General features: G+C 42.2%; 2 non-coding genes across 2 annotated transcripts; both read left to right on the top strand.

The window, feature by feature from the left end:
* Positions 1–3,194: 3,194 nt before the first annotated feature.
* LOC141229986 (U2 spliceosomal RNA) lies at positions 3,195–3,381 on the top strand. Its single transcript, XR_012296596.1, has one exon. It is a non-coding gene; the product is annotated as a U2 spliceosomal RNA (small nuclear RNA).
* Positions 3,382–9,475: 6,094 nt separating this feature from the next.
* Positions 9,476–9,667, top strand: LOC141229971 (U2 spliceosomal RNA). The gene has a single exon (XR_012296584.1). It is a non-coding gene; the product is annotated as a U2 spliceosomal RNA (small nuclear RNA).
* Positions 9,668–13,801: the final 4,134 nt, after the last annotated feature.

Raw genomic sequence — 13,801 nt, 5'->3', positions numbered from 1 at the left:
AAGAGCTGACATGTTAGAGATTTTACCATTATTTATTAATACCTCTGAACCTTTTATCTTGGCAGGTGATTTTAATTGTATTTTAAAGGGTGAAAGTCGGCGCTCTACAGCCGTAAGTAGAAACTATGACAAAACTTCCGGTATGTTAAGTAATATTTTAAGTGATTTTAGACTTGTTGATATTTATAAAGAATGCAACAAGACTAGTTCAGTAGAGGCCGGCTTTACCTGGAGCAATTTAAATTGCAGTTCAAGAATAGATTTTATATTTGTTTCAGAACAAATTTTACCTGATAAATGTGAAACCCACGATAATATCTTCTCAGATCATAAATTTTTATCTTTTAGTGTAAAAATTAATGCCAATAAAAAATGTGGGAAAAAAACTTGGAAAATGAATGTATCCCTTTTAAATGATTCTAAGATTTTATCGGATTTTATTGAATTTTATAAAAACTGCAGGAGGAAGAAAGATGTAAATGTCCCTATAAGTGCCTGGTGGGATAAAATGAAAAAAAAAATAAAAGATTTTTTTATTAAGAAAAGCATATATAAAGCAAAAGAAAAGCTAGAATTATATAATAATTTAAATACCCGGTTACAGACCTTATATAAACTTAGAGAAAATGGTCTAGAAGTAGAAAAAGATATTAAAATACTGAAAGAAGAAATAACAAAATCACTAGAACAAAAAGGGAAAGAGCTCATTTTCCGCTCCAGAATAAAACACGTGGAGGAAGACGAAAAATGTTCTAGATATTTTTTTTTAAAAATTAGAGAGAAAAAAACAGTAATTGAAGATATAGATGGAGAGAAAAATATGGGAAAAATTTTGGAAAAGGTACATGGTTACTATTTTAATCTTTTTAATGATAAAACAATAGATGAAAATATAATGCAAAATTCCCTAGAAGAAATAACATCTGTTTTAGATACCGCCTCCCAAGAGTTTTTATCACAAAACATAACAGAAGAAGAAATTTTACAAACCATAAAAAGTTTTAAAATTGGAAAAGTCCCTGGATCAGACGGTATTCCTATAGAGTTTTATGTAAAATTTTATGATATTTTAAAAGAGGATCTGTTTTATGTTTTTACTGAAGTTTTTAATGATAAGGTTTTATTAAAATCCTGGAAAAAAGGGGAGGTCTCATTATTATATAAGAAAGGTGATAAGACAGACTTAAAAAACTGGAGACCTATAACCCTACTAAACTGTGACTATAAAATAATGGCAAAAATTTGTGCAAACCGCCTTAAAAAAATTATAGGAAAAATAATCCACTCAAACCAAGTATGTCGTGTGCCTGAGCGCAGTATCTGGGACAATCTAAACCTTGTTAAAGACTGTATTGAAGACATTAAAAACAGAAAAGGGAAGATGGCAATTTTATCAATTGACTTCGAAAAAGCTTTTGATCAGATTTCTCATTTTTATCTTTTTAAGGTTTTAGAAAAAATGGGCATACCAGAAAGGTTTTTATTATCTCTTAAAGCGTTTTATAAGGACTGCACAAGTAAGATTTTAGTAAATGGTTTTAAGACACAAGATGTTTTTTTAAACTCAGGGGTAAAGCAGGGGTGCCCCCTGTCCCCACTACTTTTTATTTGTGCTCTTGAGCCACTTTTATGTGCAATCCGTAGAGATAGACAAATATGTGGTATCCCTCTACCTGGAAGCAAAGGAACAGAAGCAAAAGTGGTGGGTTACATGGACGATGTGGCGGTCCTTTGCCGAGATGCACCATCACTACAAAACTCACTCAAACAGATCCAATCCTTTTGTACAGCTTCTGGTTTTAAGGTTAATTTTAATAAGAGTAGTATTTTAAATATTGGGGAGATGATTTTACACGATGTTTTTATTCCAATAACTGACTCTATTAATATTTTAGGTATTTCTTTCTGTGAATCCAATAATGGTCTAAATAACTGGGAGGCGGTAGCTCAGAAAGTGAATACGAAAATATGTATGTGGAATATGAGAAAATTAACGATGGAGGGTAAAGTATTAATTATAAAAATGGTCATTTTGCCTCTTTTATTGTATTTGAGTTTGGTTTTCCCTCCCCCTGTAAATATTTTAAAAAAGATCACTAAAGCATGTTTTACTTTTTTCTGGAGTTCTAAGATGGAGAAATTAAAAAGAGAAATTGTAACAAAACCAAAGCTCAAAGGTGGGAAAGACTTTCCAGATTTTAGTAGGTTCCTTTTAATTAAATTTTTTTGCTTCTGTTTTAATGCCCTTTTTAAAAATCACTATTGGTCCTTTTTTATGCGTTATAACACTGGTTTTTTTATGAGAAAGTTTGGGTGGTTTGAAACGGTTTTATCATCTCCATATGCTTTTAAACTGCCAACGCATTATTTAATTTTAGAAAAAATAGTGATTCATTTTAATTTAGGGGGTAAAGAAGCGTGAGATCTACAAAATAGTAAGAAATTAATTAAAAGTCTTTGTAAAAATGAAGAGTTATGTAACATTGAGCGCTATGATGATGAACAAATATTGAATATATGGAAAGTCATTAATGCAAAATATCTTTTTAATATACAGAAAGATTTGGCTTGGAGCTGCGCACACCAATGTCTTCCGTGCCGGGCATTCCAACATAGAAGAGGACTCGTGAGGTCTGCCATTTGCCCAAGAAGCGGATGTCAAGAGGAGGAATCAGTGAAACATCTACTATGGACTTGTCCTTTTGCAAAAGCGTTCTGGAGAAAATTGCTCCCTCTGATGGAAAAAGTGGCAGACCTCAAAGACTTTAACTACGCCACAATACTTTATGGACTTATGGAATGCCCAACAGAAGACCAAAAAATTATGGCATGGAAGACAATAAATTGCGCCAAAATAGCTCTCTGGAAAGCCCGAAATATTTTAATTTTTAATCATGATGAATTGTCTTTAAATGATGTTTTTAGTTTTTGTTTAAGTGAAATGTATGTATATTTTTTATTAGATAAAAAAAATAATCCAAATATCTCCCTAAAATGGGATGTCAATGTATGGAACACATTTTGAATTTTTGTAACATTTTATTAATTTGAATATATGCAAATTTCTATCCTATTTGAATAATTTATGTTTTTAAGTCTCGTATGTTTCGAGACAATGTATAAAAATTTGTAATGATGTAAAATGTTGCTTTTATTTCTGTACATCTGTGTAATTTTTAAATAAAACTGGTTTTATCCCTGTGAGGGGATAGCCAAATTAAAAAAAAATCTGTTCTTATCAGTTTAATATCTGATACGTCCCCTATCTGGGGACCATATACTAAATGGATTTTTAGAACAGGGAGATGGAAAAAGAGCTTGCTCTGTCCACTCCACGCATTGACCTGGTATTGCAGTATCTCCAGGACCGGTGCACCCCTTCTTTAATGCAGTTTCTAAAATCAGAAAGTATTGAATTCAATGTTTTTTGTTCATTTTGCTTGTTTGTCGGATTTTGGGATGGACTCTTTGGCTTTGCTTTTCTTCTCCTCATTGGATTTTTCATGTTCAAAGTTGCAGAAGCCAGATGACAAGCTCATTTTGGTTCAACTTCAGCAACTGTGCATTGCATTGCCATGTAATGTAACGCAATGCTATCTTTCTAGCTCTCCCTCTTCACTTCCTTTTGGATAAACAGACATATTAGGCAAGCATTTTGGAGCTTTCACCTAAATAACTACAGGTGGTGAGATAAGCTGCACAATATAATTGACCTTTCAGTATATTGTTGCACACACACCATCTATTTAGCAAATGCCCTTGTTATCAACAGCAGCCTTTTAAACTCACCTGAGCTAACAGGTATGTGAGCTGGTTACTCTGCTGCGCTTAAAATTTCTTTTTTGGTTTGCTACAATGCCTTTTGTGAAACGTTGTCTCCCTCTGCTGGAACACTGACTTCTTTCATTTAATGCCTGCAGACTATAAAAGAGAAACCAACCCAAAAAGTTTGGTTGATTAGTCTGTGGCATTCTTTTAAACTGTTGCTTATGGCGGTCTCTGTGAGCTTCTCAGTGACATTCAGCCATCCAGGTATCCCGCCTGCAGTAGATGGAATGTGGCAATGGAACGCTGGCTGCGCGTGTCATAATAGGCTCTGAGCCTTTATATACCTGCGCACAGCAGCAGCCACCTTCAGTCTGCTGCTGGACAGCCAGCAGCAGCAGCAGGAAAGGTAAGTAATCAGCAACCCTCCTGCTAAGGGTAGACAGCTGCTCGTTCCACCCCCCCCGCCTTAATTGGTTCTCCTCCCTTCCAACGGTGTTGAGGCGGGTGGGAACAGCCGGGGGTGAGGGTGCTGTGCTAAAAGAGGTGGAGTTATGCAGATCTAAAACGCGTGGATTGCAGCAGCAGCAAGCTGAAAAGTGCAGGCATGTGAGGGATCTAGAGGTTGACAGCATGTCTTCTTAACGGGAGTCCAGGTGGCCATCTCCACAAATGGACTTTTCAGGATCCTTGGGTGGCACCGTAGTCCGAAACCAATTCTGGTTATCGCTTCTCGGCCTTTTGGCTTAGATCTTGTATCTGGTCAGAAGGATCCTATAGTGTCTCCCCCTCGGCCTTGCAGCATCGCCACTTAGGTGGCTTAAGCTTCTTGCTGCTATTGGGGGGGGTCCAGAGGAAACGAGAGGTGATAATGGGCGTCAAGATTCGCTATGCCGGGACCGATGATATTCGGGTCAAAAATGCTTTTCGCATTGATATTGAGGAGTCGAGGAGGAATTTCTTTAACCTGCGGTTCTTGGTGGAAGTCGTCATCTTCAAGATTTTGAATGTTGGTCGTGGAGACATCATTTGCCTACAGGAGTTCCCAAAGAATGGCCGGTACGTTTTAGTCCTTGATCGTATGGCAGCTTGCCAGAATCTTTTCAAGACTCTAAAGGATCAGCAAGCCTTGGATCATCCGGCTCTTGATGGGCTTACATTCACGGTATTGTATACTAAGGGGGAAGTGCCAGTTATTGTGTTTATGCACAACCCCCTTGTGGATGTGGAGGACATTACTAGATTCCTGAACCGTCATTGCAGCTATGTGTCCTACTCACACAAGGTGAGGAATGAGGTGGGCTTGTGGACTGGCAAACACAAATTTTTTGTACGGTTCCAGGAGGACCCCCAGGGACCTGGGGGTATCCACTACCCTCCCCTCAGTTTTGCCATCGGGAGGGATAGAGGGTATATGTATTTTCCTGGTGCTCCGCGTTTTTGCAGGAAGTGTAAATCCTTTGGACACTACCAAGAGGACTGCACGGTGGAGAAGTTTTGTGGGAAATGCAATAAAGAGGGTCATCTGGCAATGGAGTGTACTAACTCCATGGTTTGTAATGCATGTGGCGAGGAGGGACACGCTTTCAAGGACTGTCCCCATCGTTCCAGGTCATATGCAGAGGCCGTGTCCCCACGTCCTACTACTGCCGCCACTATTGGTGAGGCGATCGAGGCAGTAAGGGACTTCATGGAAGAGATGGAGCAAGCACCCGATCCTGCTGGTGGAAGCGCTGTTGAGATAGAGCCTGCAGATATGTCAATTCTGCTTGATGTGAGTGGTGAGGGAGAAGTGAGCGGTTCACTCTCCACAACGCCGGTGTTGGCTTTGGAAAGCTCAGAGGCAATTCATGAAGGTGGTGGTGGCCAGGGTGACTTCACCGGGGCTGTGGTGAGGCCCCCTGATGAGGACTCTGATGTGTCTTCTGCAAAGAAGTTCCGGCCAGATTTTTCACCTGCCAGTATTGGGAGCATCAGCCCCTTAAGTGATAGGAGCTATCCCGAGAGCTACAGTGCCTCTCCTAGGAGGTCTTTTTTGGAGGAGGGGGCCAGCATTCTCTGCTTAACATCAGGAATCGAGTTTCAAGACGAGAAAGGTTGACTATTCGGTGGGGGGTATGTTCTTTTTTACCGAATATGGTTAAAAAATGGGCTCCAACGTGGGCTGTAGTGTACTGTCAATAAATGTAAGGCTTATAAAATCTAAGCCTAGAAGATTGGCTATACTGGAAGAACTAAAAAATCTTGGAGCAAATATTTACTGTCTGCAAGAGTGCGGAATTGAAGAGTCACCTCCTGAAAAGGACTGGGTATATGGGTATAGCATTTGGTCAGGTTCAATGACAAACAAAAATGATGGTGTGGGGATTTTGTTGGGGAATAGGGATTTAAGTTTTGAAAATTATATGGTGGTGGAGCCAGGTCGTTGTATAATGGCAGTGGTTAAGGGGAGAGGGTGGAGGGTGAAAATTGTTAACGTGTATTGTCCAATTAACAAAGGGGATAGGTTAGCACTATTAGAGAAAATACGTTTATTTTTGCCTGGAAGGATTCCAATATTATTAGTTGGTGATTTCAATTGTGTTTCTGAAGGGGAAATTGATGTCACGGGTAAGGTCCTTAATCAAATTACATCTGATTTTTCTTTTTTAGATGCAGCGGAATTTTTGAGTAAGCCACCACCGGCCACATATAGAGCTGATATGGGAGGAATAGTGTCCAGGATTGACCGCATGCTGTATACAAATAGAGGTTTGGTGTGTAAATTTTTTAAACAGCATGTTTTTTCTTTCACAGACCATGAATGTTTGTGGGGTATGTTTGAAGGTGATAAAAAAATGGTGCATGGTGTTGGGGTATGGAAGCTAAATGTTAGGTTGTTAGAGGATGTTAGGGTTATGAGAGACTCCGAAAGTAAGTATGAATGGTGGAGGTCTAGGAAAAATAATTTTGTGGATGTGACTGTATGGTGGGATTGGGTGAAAGTGGAAATTAAGATTTTTTTTAGGAGGTGGGGTTATAAAAAAGCAGCAATTGAAAGAGGCAGATTTAAAGATTTAAATATGAGGATTGAGTGGTTACATAAAATGAGTATGAAAGGAATTGATGTTAGTGATCAACTCAGAGGAGCGAGAGATGAGATGAAGCGTGTTTTGGAAAAGCGTGGGAAGGAAATTATTTTTAGGACGAGAGTTGAGCATTTGGATATGGATGAGAAGTGTACGAGGTACTTTTTTAAAAAAATGTGCAGTAAAAAAGATGAGTTGGATGAGGTTGTAAATGATAATGGTATGACTGTGGTTGGAAGGGAAGTGTTGGATGAGGTACATAGTTTCTATAGTAGTTTATTTGAGTCTAAATGGGTGGATGGGGGTTTGAAAGAGCATGTGTTAGGTATGTTGGAGAGTCAGCTTGAATCAGGGGAACGTGAGTGTTTGAGTGAAGATATTGTTTTTGATGAGGTTAAAAAGGCGGTGGATGGTGCGAAAAAGAATAAAACACCTGGGAAAGATGGGTTGCCTGTGGAGTTTTATGTAAAAGCATGGGATGTGATTGGTGTTGATTTTGTGGAGGTATGTCAATATATGTGGATGAATGGTGTACTTTGTAATTCCATGAAAGAAGGAGTAGTTGTTTTACTATATAAGAAGGGTGAGAAAAAGAATTTGCGTAATTGGAGGCCGATTACATTACTCAATGCAGATTATAAAGTCTTTAGCAAAATTCTGGCTAACCGTATGCGTGGGGTGATTGGAAGTGTGGTTGGTGATGATCAAGTGTGCGCGGTGCCAGGTAGGTGTATGACTGATAACCTCTTGTTGTTGAGGGACGTAATTGGAGATTGTATGTTTAGGAAGGGGAAATGTATGGTTTTTTGTGTGGATTTTGAGAAAGCTTTTGATAGAGTGTCGCATGCGTTTATGTTTGAGGTGTTAGTTAGGATGGGTTTTCCTAGTGTTTTTGTGAATGCCATAAGGTGTTTGTATGATGGTGTGGTGAGTGAAGTGTTAGTGAATGGATGTTTGAGTGAGAAGGTGTGCATAAAATCAGGGGTCAGGCAGGGGTGTCCGTTGTCCCCTGTCCTGTTTATAAGTGTGATTGAGCCCCTGTTGTGCATGATTCGGAAAGAGAAAGTGATGAATGGTCTTCTGATCCCAGGGAGTGGTGGAAAGACTGTAAAGGTAATGGGGTATATGGACGATGTTGTTGTGGTGAGTGATAATATGGCTGCTATGAATCGAGCAAGGTTGCTTTTAGATTTCTTTTGTGGTGCATCTGGTTTTAGGGTGAATTGGGGGAAGTGTAGCTTTAAGTGTTTCGGGGATTCGAGTGTTAGGATGGATGGTGTGATATGTGAAGAAGGTGCTATTAAGGTTTTGGGGGTGTGGTTTAACAAAGATCTGAAAGGGAATGAGAGATGGGATGAATGCGGTAAGAGGATTGAACAGAAGTTAAATTTTTGGAGGTTGCGGGACTTGACATTGTCAGGCAAAGTCCTTATTATTAAGTCAGTGATTCTTCCTATGTTACTTTTTGTGTCAGTGGTTTTTCCAGCCCCTTATAGGGGTTTTAGGCGGATTGAGAAGCTAATTTTTACGTTTTATTGGGGAAGTAAGATGGAAAAACTTAAAAGGGAATATTTGTGTAAGTTACGTGAACATGGGGGAATGGATTTCCCAAATTTTGAAATTTGTCTTGGTTTAAATTTTATTAAAACAGTGGTTGTTCTGTTAGGTAGGGATAACAAGACGGCTTATATGATTAAATATATGGCTGGATGGATGTTGTTTGGGTTGAAATGGATGAGAAGGGATGCAAGAGTGCCTGTTTCGTTTAAATGTCCAGTGTGGTATGAGTTTGTTGAAAAATTTGTTGTCAAGCATGATTTGTTGGATGTTCCTATGGGTGATTTCAAAGTGATAAGGAATGTAAGGAGAAGGATGCGAGTTAGAGAGTTTGAATGTAACATTAGGGGCTTGAGATCGAGTGAAGCGTTGTGTGTATGGAGGAACCTGAGTATAAAAGGAATATCGAATAGGCAGCGTGATATCGTATGGATGAGTTTGCATGAGATTTTGCCTGTGAGAGAGGTACAGAAGAGGAGGGATCTGATTAGAACAGAGGTATGTCCGAGGGATGGATGTGGGGCGAGTGAAACTGTTATGCATTTGGTTTGGAATTGTGATTATGCTCAGAGTGTTTGGAAGGGAGTGGGTGGTTTATGCAAGGAACTAGCGGGCGTGAATTTTATAAATTGGAGAGTGGTAATGTTTGGGATGGGTGCAAGTAGCCGGGTGAAAGAGAGATTGTTGTGGTTGATAATGGCATGTGTAATAGAAAGTCTGTGGGACGTTAGGAATTTGTGTTTATTTAAAAGGAAAATAATCTCAGTTAATAATTGTGTTAGGATGGTTTTGTCAAGGTTATACATAGTTTATTTATGGGATAGCCGTGGCGGTGGTGGCTCTGATTCAGAAGGTTTTTGGAAAGTCAAAAAATGGAGGTTACTGGTAAAGTACCAGTAAGTCCTTGTTTAAGTGTTGTGATCTGTCATTTTTTATGACAATGGTATGTTTTTATAGTTTGTGTCCATTCAAAAGGTCTTACAACTGTTTCAGTATAAAGTTATAAATATGAAATAAAGAAAGTACCATTATGATGTAAGACTGGGCAACGTAGTATGAGTTTTTATACTATTGATTGTTGCTTGAAAAATTTTACTGAATGGTATAAAAAAAAAAAAAAAAAATCTGTTCTTATCAGTTTAATATCTGATACGTCCCCTATCTGGGGACCATATATTAAATGGATTTTTAGAACAGGGAGATGGAAAAAGAGCTTGCTCTGTCCACTCCACGCATTGACCTGGTATTGCAGTATCTCCAGGACCGGTGCACCCCTTCTTTAATGCAGTTTCTAAAATCAGAAAGAATTGAATTCAATGCTTTTTGTTCATTTTGCTTGTTTGTCGGATTTTGTCATATTCAAGAATACACAATGCGTTAGAATCGGGCCACCATCTAGTAAACAATAATTCCAATCATAGACGAACCTCATGTGACACTGGATCAAACTGCCCGAACAGCTGCCCCATGGTGATGGCTTTAGGGTTCACTGTCCGGTAAATCACTTTTTCTTCTTCGCACCCTCGCTCATTCATAAGAGACAGCGTATCAGTGAGGACGTGGAGGACCTTCGTTTTTCCAGAGAACGGCTCTCCAACCAACATAAAACTGTACGGGATAAACAAAATGCAGCATGGTCCATTGTATAAAATGGAAACAGCGAAGAATAAATCCCCCGTCCCATGGACTTCTGTAGTTACAGCTTACCCGTTTCTGACAATCATCATCTCATACGTCTGGATCATTTCCTCCAGGAAGACCTTCTCGGGCTGGATGTTGTGTCCAGCACAGCTCTCCTGTGCGCATTCCAGTAAATCCTGAGCAAAAGGAAGGTAAAATATTTCATCAGTCTGTTTACAGTGGATCCAATTAGAGGTGGGAGAATACATTTTCAGGAACCAGATCAGTATTCTGTGGCCGCTGGACAGGACCCATGAGAGCCGCCTCTTAGCTGCCGGCATCCCCGGCTCCTCTTCTGATTATATGGCCTGGTGTACATCATGCTGCAACCATACTGTCATGCCAGGCCGGCTAATCTGAAGAAGAGACGGGGGGCAGGAAGAAATAAGGTGGCTCTCAGGGGTCTCATTCAGTGCCCACCACTGACCTGATGTGACGCACAGTGTAGGAAAGACAAAGTGCGACACAAAGGGATGAGGGGAAGGGAGCCCAGATACTAGGGAAAGGGGGAAATGGAGACCTCCTAGGCTGATCTGCAATCCCCCTGTCTCCCCTACCGACTCTATATTGGTTCCTCACCAATTGCCGCACAGGAACCTATCCCTGTATTTCCTTAGCGCTTGACCCTGGATAGGGAAGGGGGGTGAGCACTAGTCGATCCCCACTGACAACTAAAGACAGCAAGGGGAGACAGACACAGGGGAAGTAGCTTAGCTTGAGTCGACTTCAGAGAGATGGCACACACATCCTCTTAGCACCAGAGAGGAAGTAAGAACTGCACTTGCTCCAAGCCTTCACAAGGGGTCATGTGAATATCACTGGCACCTCTGTGTAGCAACCTGGAAATATTTAAACACCCAGGCCTGATTGTCAATTAGAACAGGAGGGAGGTAGCCGCTGGGTCCTACAGTGAGACCGCTAAGAAGATGTCCGTAATGCCAAACGAAGGGATCTCCTGCAACCAACTGCAGGGCGACTGTCTGTCACATCTGACGCACCCATGACACCTGGCCATTGGATCAGTCTCCTGCGAATCGATTCATTCATCTAAAAAAAAATGTCTCCATAACCTACAACTAAACTAGCGATAAATCACTCACAGATGTTTTAACCATTTTTTTTCTACATCAGATCATCCTGCATTGGAGGTATACGTGAGCCCCCTTACCTCTGGTGCCCCTGTGCAGCTGCCCAGGTTGCACTAATGGGACCGGACGATGAGTGACAAGGTCATGTAACACAATTCCAAAGCAGTGGACCAGGATCGGGTGATTTCAATGGGATTGGTCTACCCTCTACTGTGTATGGGGGCCTCATGACAGATTATGTTGGGGGACATAAAAATCGGGCGGTTGGAATTTAATCACCCAATCCTTACTTTCTGACCCTGAAATTAGCAGCTGACATAAGATTCTGGCAGCGACTCTGTCTTAGAGAAAACAGGAATGAGCATTCCTGAATATGGGGGAGCCGGGAAAGATAACTGTCATCCTAATGATAGCTGGCCCGCTATATAGGACCTATCACTTGCCATTAATATGCAATTGTATTACCTGGTGTAAATGCCGCTGTTCTCCTGAATTCGGTGTTGTTTTTCTTTTGCTCCTGCGTCTCTCCATTCCTGAGATATAGCCGCTTTATAGAAGTCTAGTTCATAATTTTAATAGCCAAGTGGGCGTGGTCATCAAGTCCTCTCTGTGGGAGTCTTCAGGAAGGCCTTGCCCAGTTGGCTTAAAGGGCTAGAGGAGAGTGACAGATGTCAGGAACGGAGAGGAGCAGGAAGAAAAGAAAAACAATGCCGGAGTCAGGAGAACAGCGGCATTTACATATTTATGGCGAGGGACAAGTCCTCTTTAAGTCTTGGAAAACCCCTTTAAGACACTATTATATTTTAATACCTTATAGTCGGCTTCCGGAAGTTGAATGCCAGGGAACAGGTCACTGGTAATCCCATTGAACAGAGGAATATCATGAGACAAAAATTTGGGTTCGTTTACATCCTTAATTGACCGCAAGAGCTAAATAGAATGAAAAAGGATTAAATGATAAAATAATTCATATACAATATGACATGAAACAATATTAAAAGTGAAGAACCCCATTACAAAGGAGCAGTCAGTTCTTGTGGTATGTCTGTATTAGTAAAGAATAGTATTCTCCAAAAAATAAGTATGAAACCTCTTTTCCTAAAACGCTACATTGTATCGTCCCTCTGTTATACCTCCTAGAAATGTATGTGTAAATGATATATAATGTATATGTGGCACCCCAGGGGTCTGGTCTCCACAATAATAGCAATATTATGTCTGAGAGCAGGTGGGAGGTCTCTTGGTCAGGAATCCTATGCATGCCACACTTCCTGCCCAGTCCTGGGAGGGGAAGAACTTCCCCTATATAAACCTGGGGCTGAGGCAGGGTTAGAGACTAGAGTAGAGAGAAGAGAAGCAGCCATAGGAAGAAACAACAGGAGCTCTGTGGGAGCAGTGCTACAAGGAGTCAGGGGCTGGCAGCTGCAGAGCTCGCCCTGACTGAGAAGTTATCACCGGACCCGGAGTCCGAGGCTGTGGGGACTAATCTTTACCCAGCAGCAGAAAACGACCGGCAGGGGATTGCAGGTCCTCTGGCCCAGAAACCCGAAGGCACGGTCACACGCGTGGGACCAGCACCGCCATCGTGGAGCGGAAGCCATTAGAAGGCCCCGAGTCACCGGCCATACGGGTGAGCACCACACGGTACACTCAGGGACGTGGGCTACTTTTACCCGCCTCTAGCAAGGTAGCCAGAAGAGTACAGTTAGTTGGGAAGGCCTACAACTCCGCCTGGCCAGGGGAAATCCCATCTGCTCAAGGACTGACCAGGCCCCGATCGCTAGCAAGTACTCCGGGAGGGTCTATCTTTGTCACCAGTAAAGACCCTGAACTACACCGCATCGTCTCTGAGTGGTTCCTGCTACCCCCATCATCCATGTCGGCTGCCCTGAGGCCATACCCCTCCCGTTGGGGGTTATACCATCCACGCTGCACCATCCTTCCACCGGCCTCAGCGGTCTGCCCTGCAGCGGCAGCTCCATAGCTGCATTCAACGGGTGGCGTAGTCGTCCTACATCTACTGCTAATATACTGCCTCCTAGTTTGACACCCTGGGCACGGACCGGGTCACCGCCACAAGGACTACTACCCCTATCCAGATCCGGCTCCGGGTATCCCCTGAACATGGCCCAGGGGGCGCGTCAACTTTTGGCGTAGTCGGCAGGATTTCGTGCCCGCAACCACCGGGTACTGCGTGCCTGAAAAAGAGACTTTTAAAACTTACCTGTGGTAAAGATTCCCGCCATCCGGCGCTATCTTCAGCCTTCTTCCCGCCATCGGTGAAGATTCCCGCCATCCGGCGCCATTTTCAGCCTTCTTCCCGCCATCCGTGAAGTTTTCCCGCCATCCGGCGCCATCTTCAGCCTTCTTCCCGCCATCCGTGGAGTTTTCCCGCCGTTGGACGCCATCTTGAAGACGCCGCGCGGGAAGAAGAGGGGCGTGGATTCCGAAAGCGCGCGAGAACTGAAGCCCCGCCTCACGTCCGGACGTCGCGTAAGGTCCTGGAAGGAGCCCAGCAGACGCTGACGTCACAGGAGCGCGACGGAAGGTCCTCAACCCTGACGATCCACTGCGGAACCGCGGCCTACGGAAGAGGATCAACGCAAGGTAGGCCACGGTCCACTAGGGGGGAGGAAGATGTCG

Source organism: Phyllobates terribilis, unplaced genomic scaffold (genome assembly GCF_046119375.1).
Source record: "Phyllobates terribilis strain yellow unplaced genomic scaffold, ASM4611937v1 Scaffold_488__1_contigs__length_1352022, whole genome shotgun sequence".
Lineage (NCBI taxonomy): Eukaryota > Metazoa > Chordata > Amphibia > Anura > Dendrobatidae > Phyllobates > Phyllobates terribilis.
Note: the sequence above shows the minus strand (reverse complement) of the source record. Positions and strands in the feature narration are given on the sequence as shown.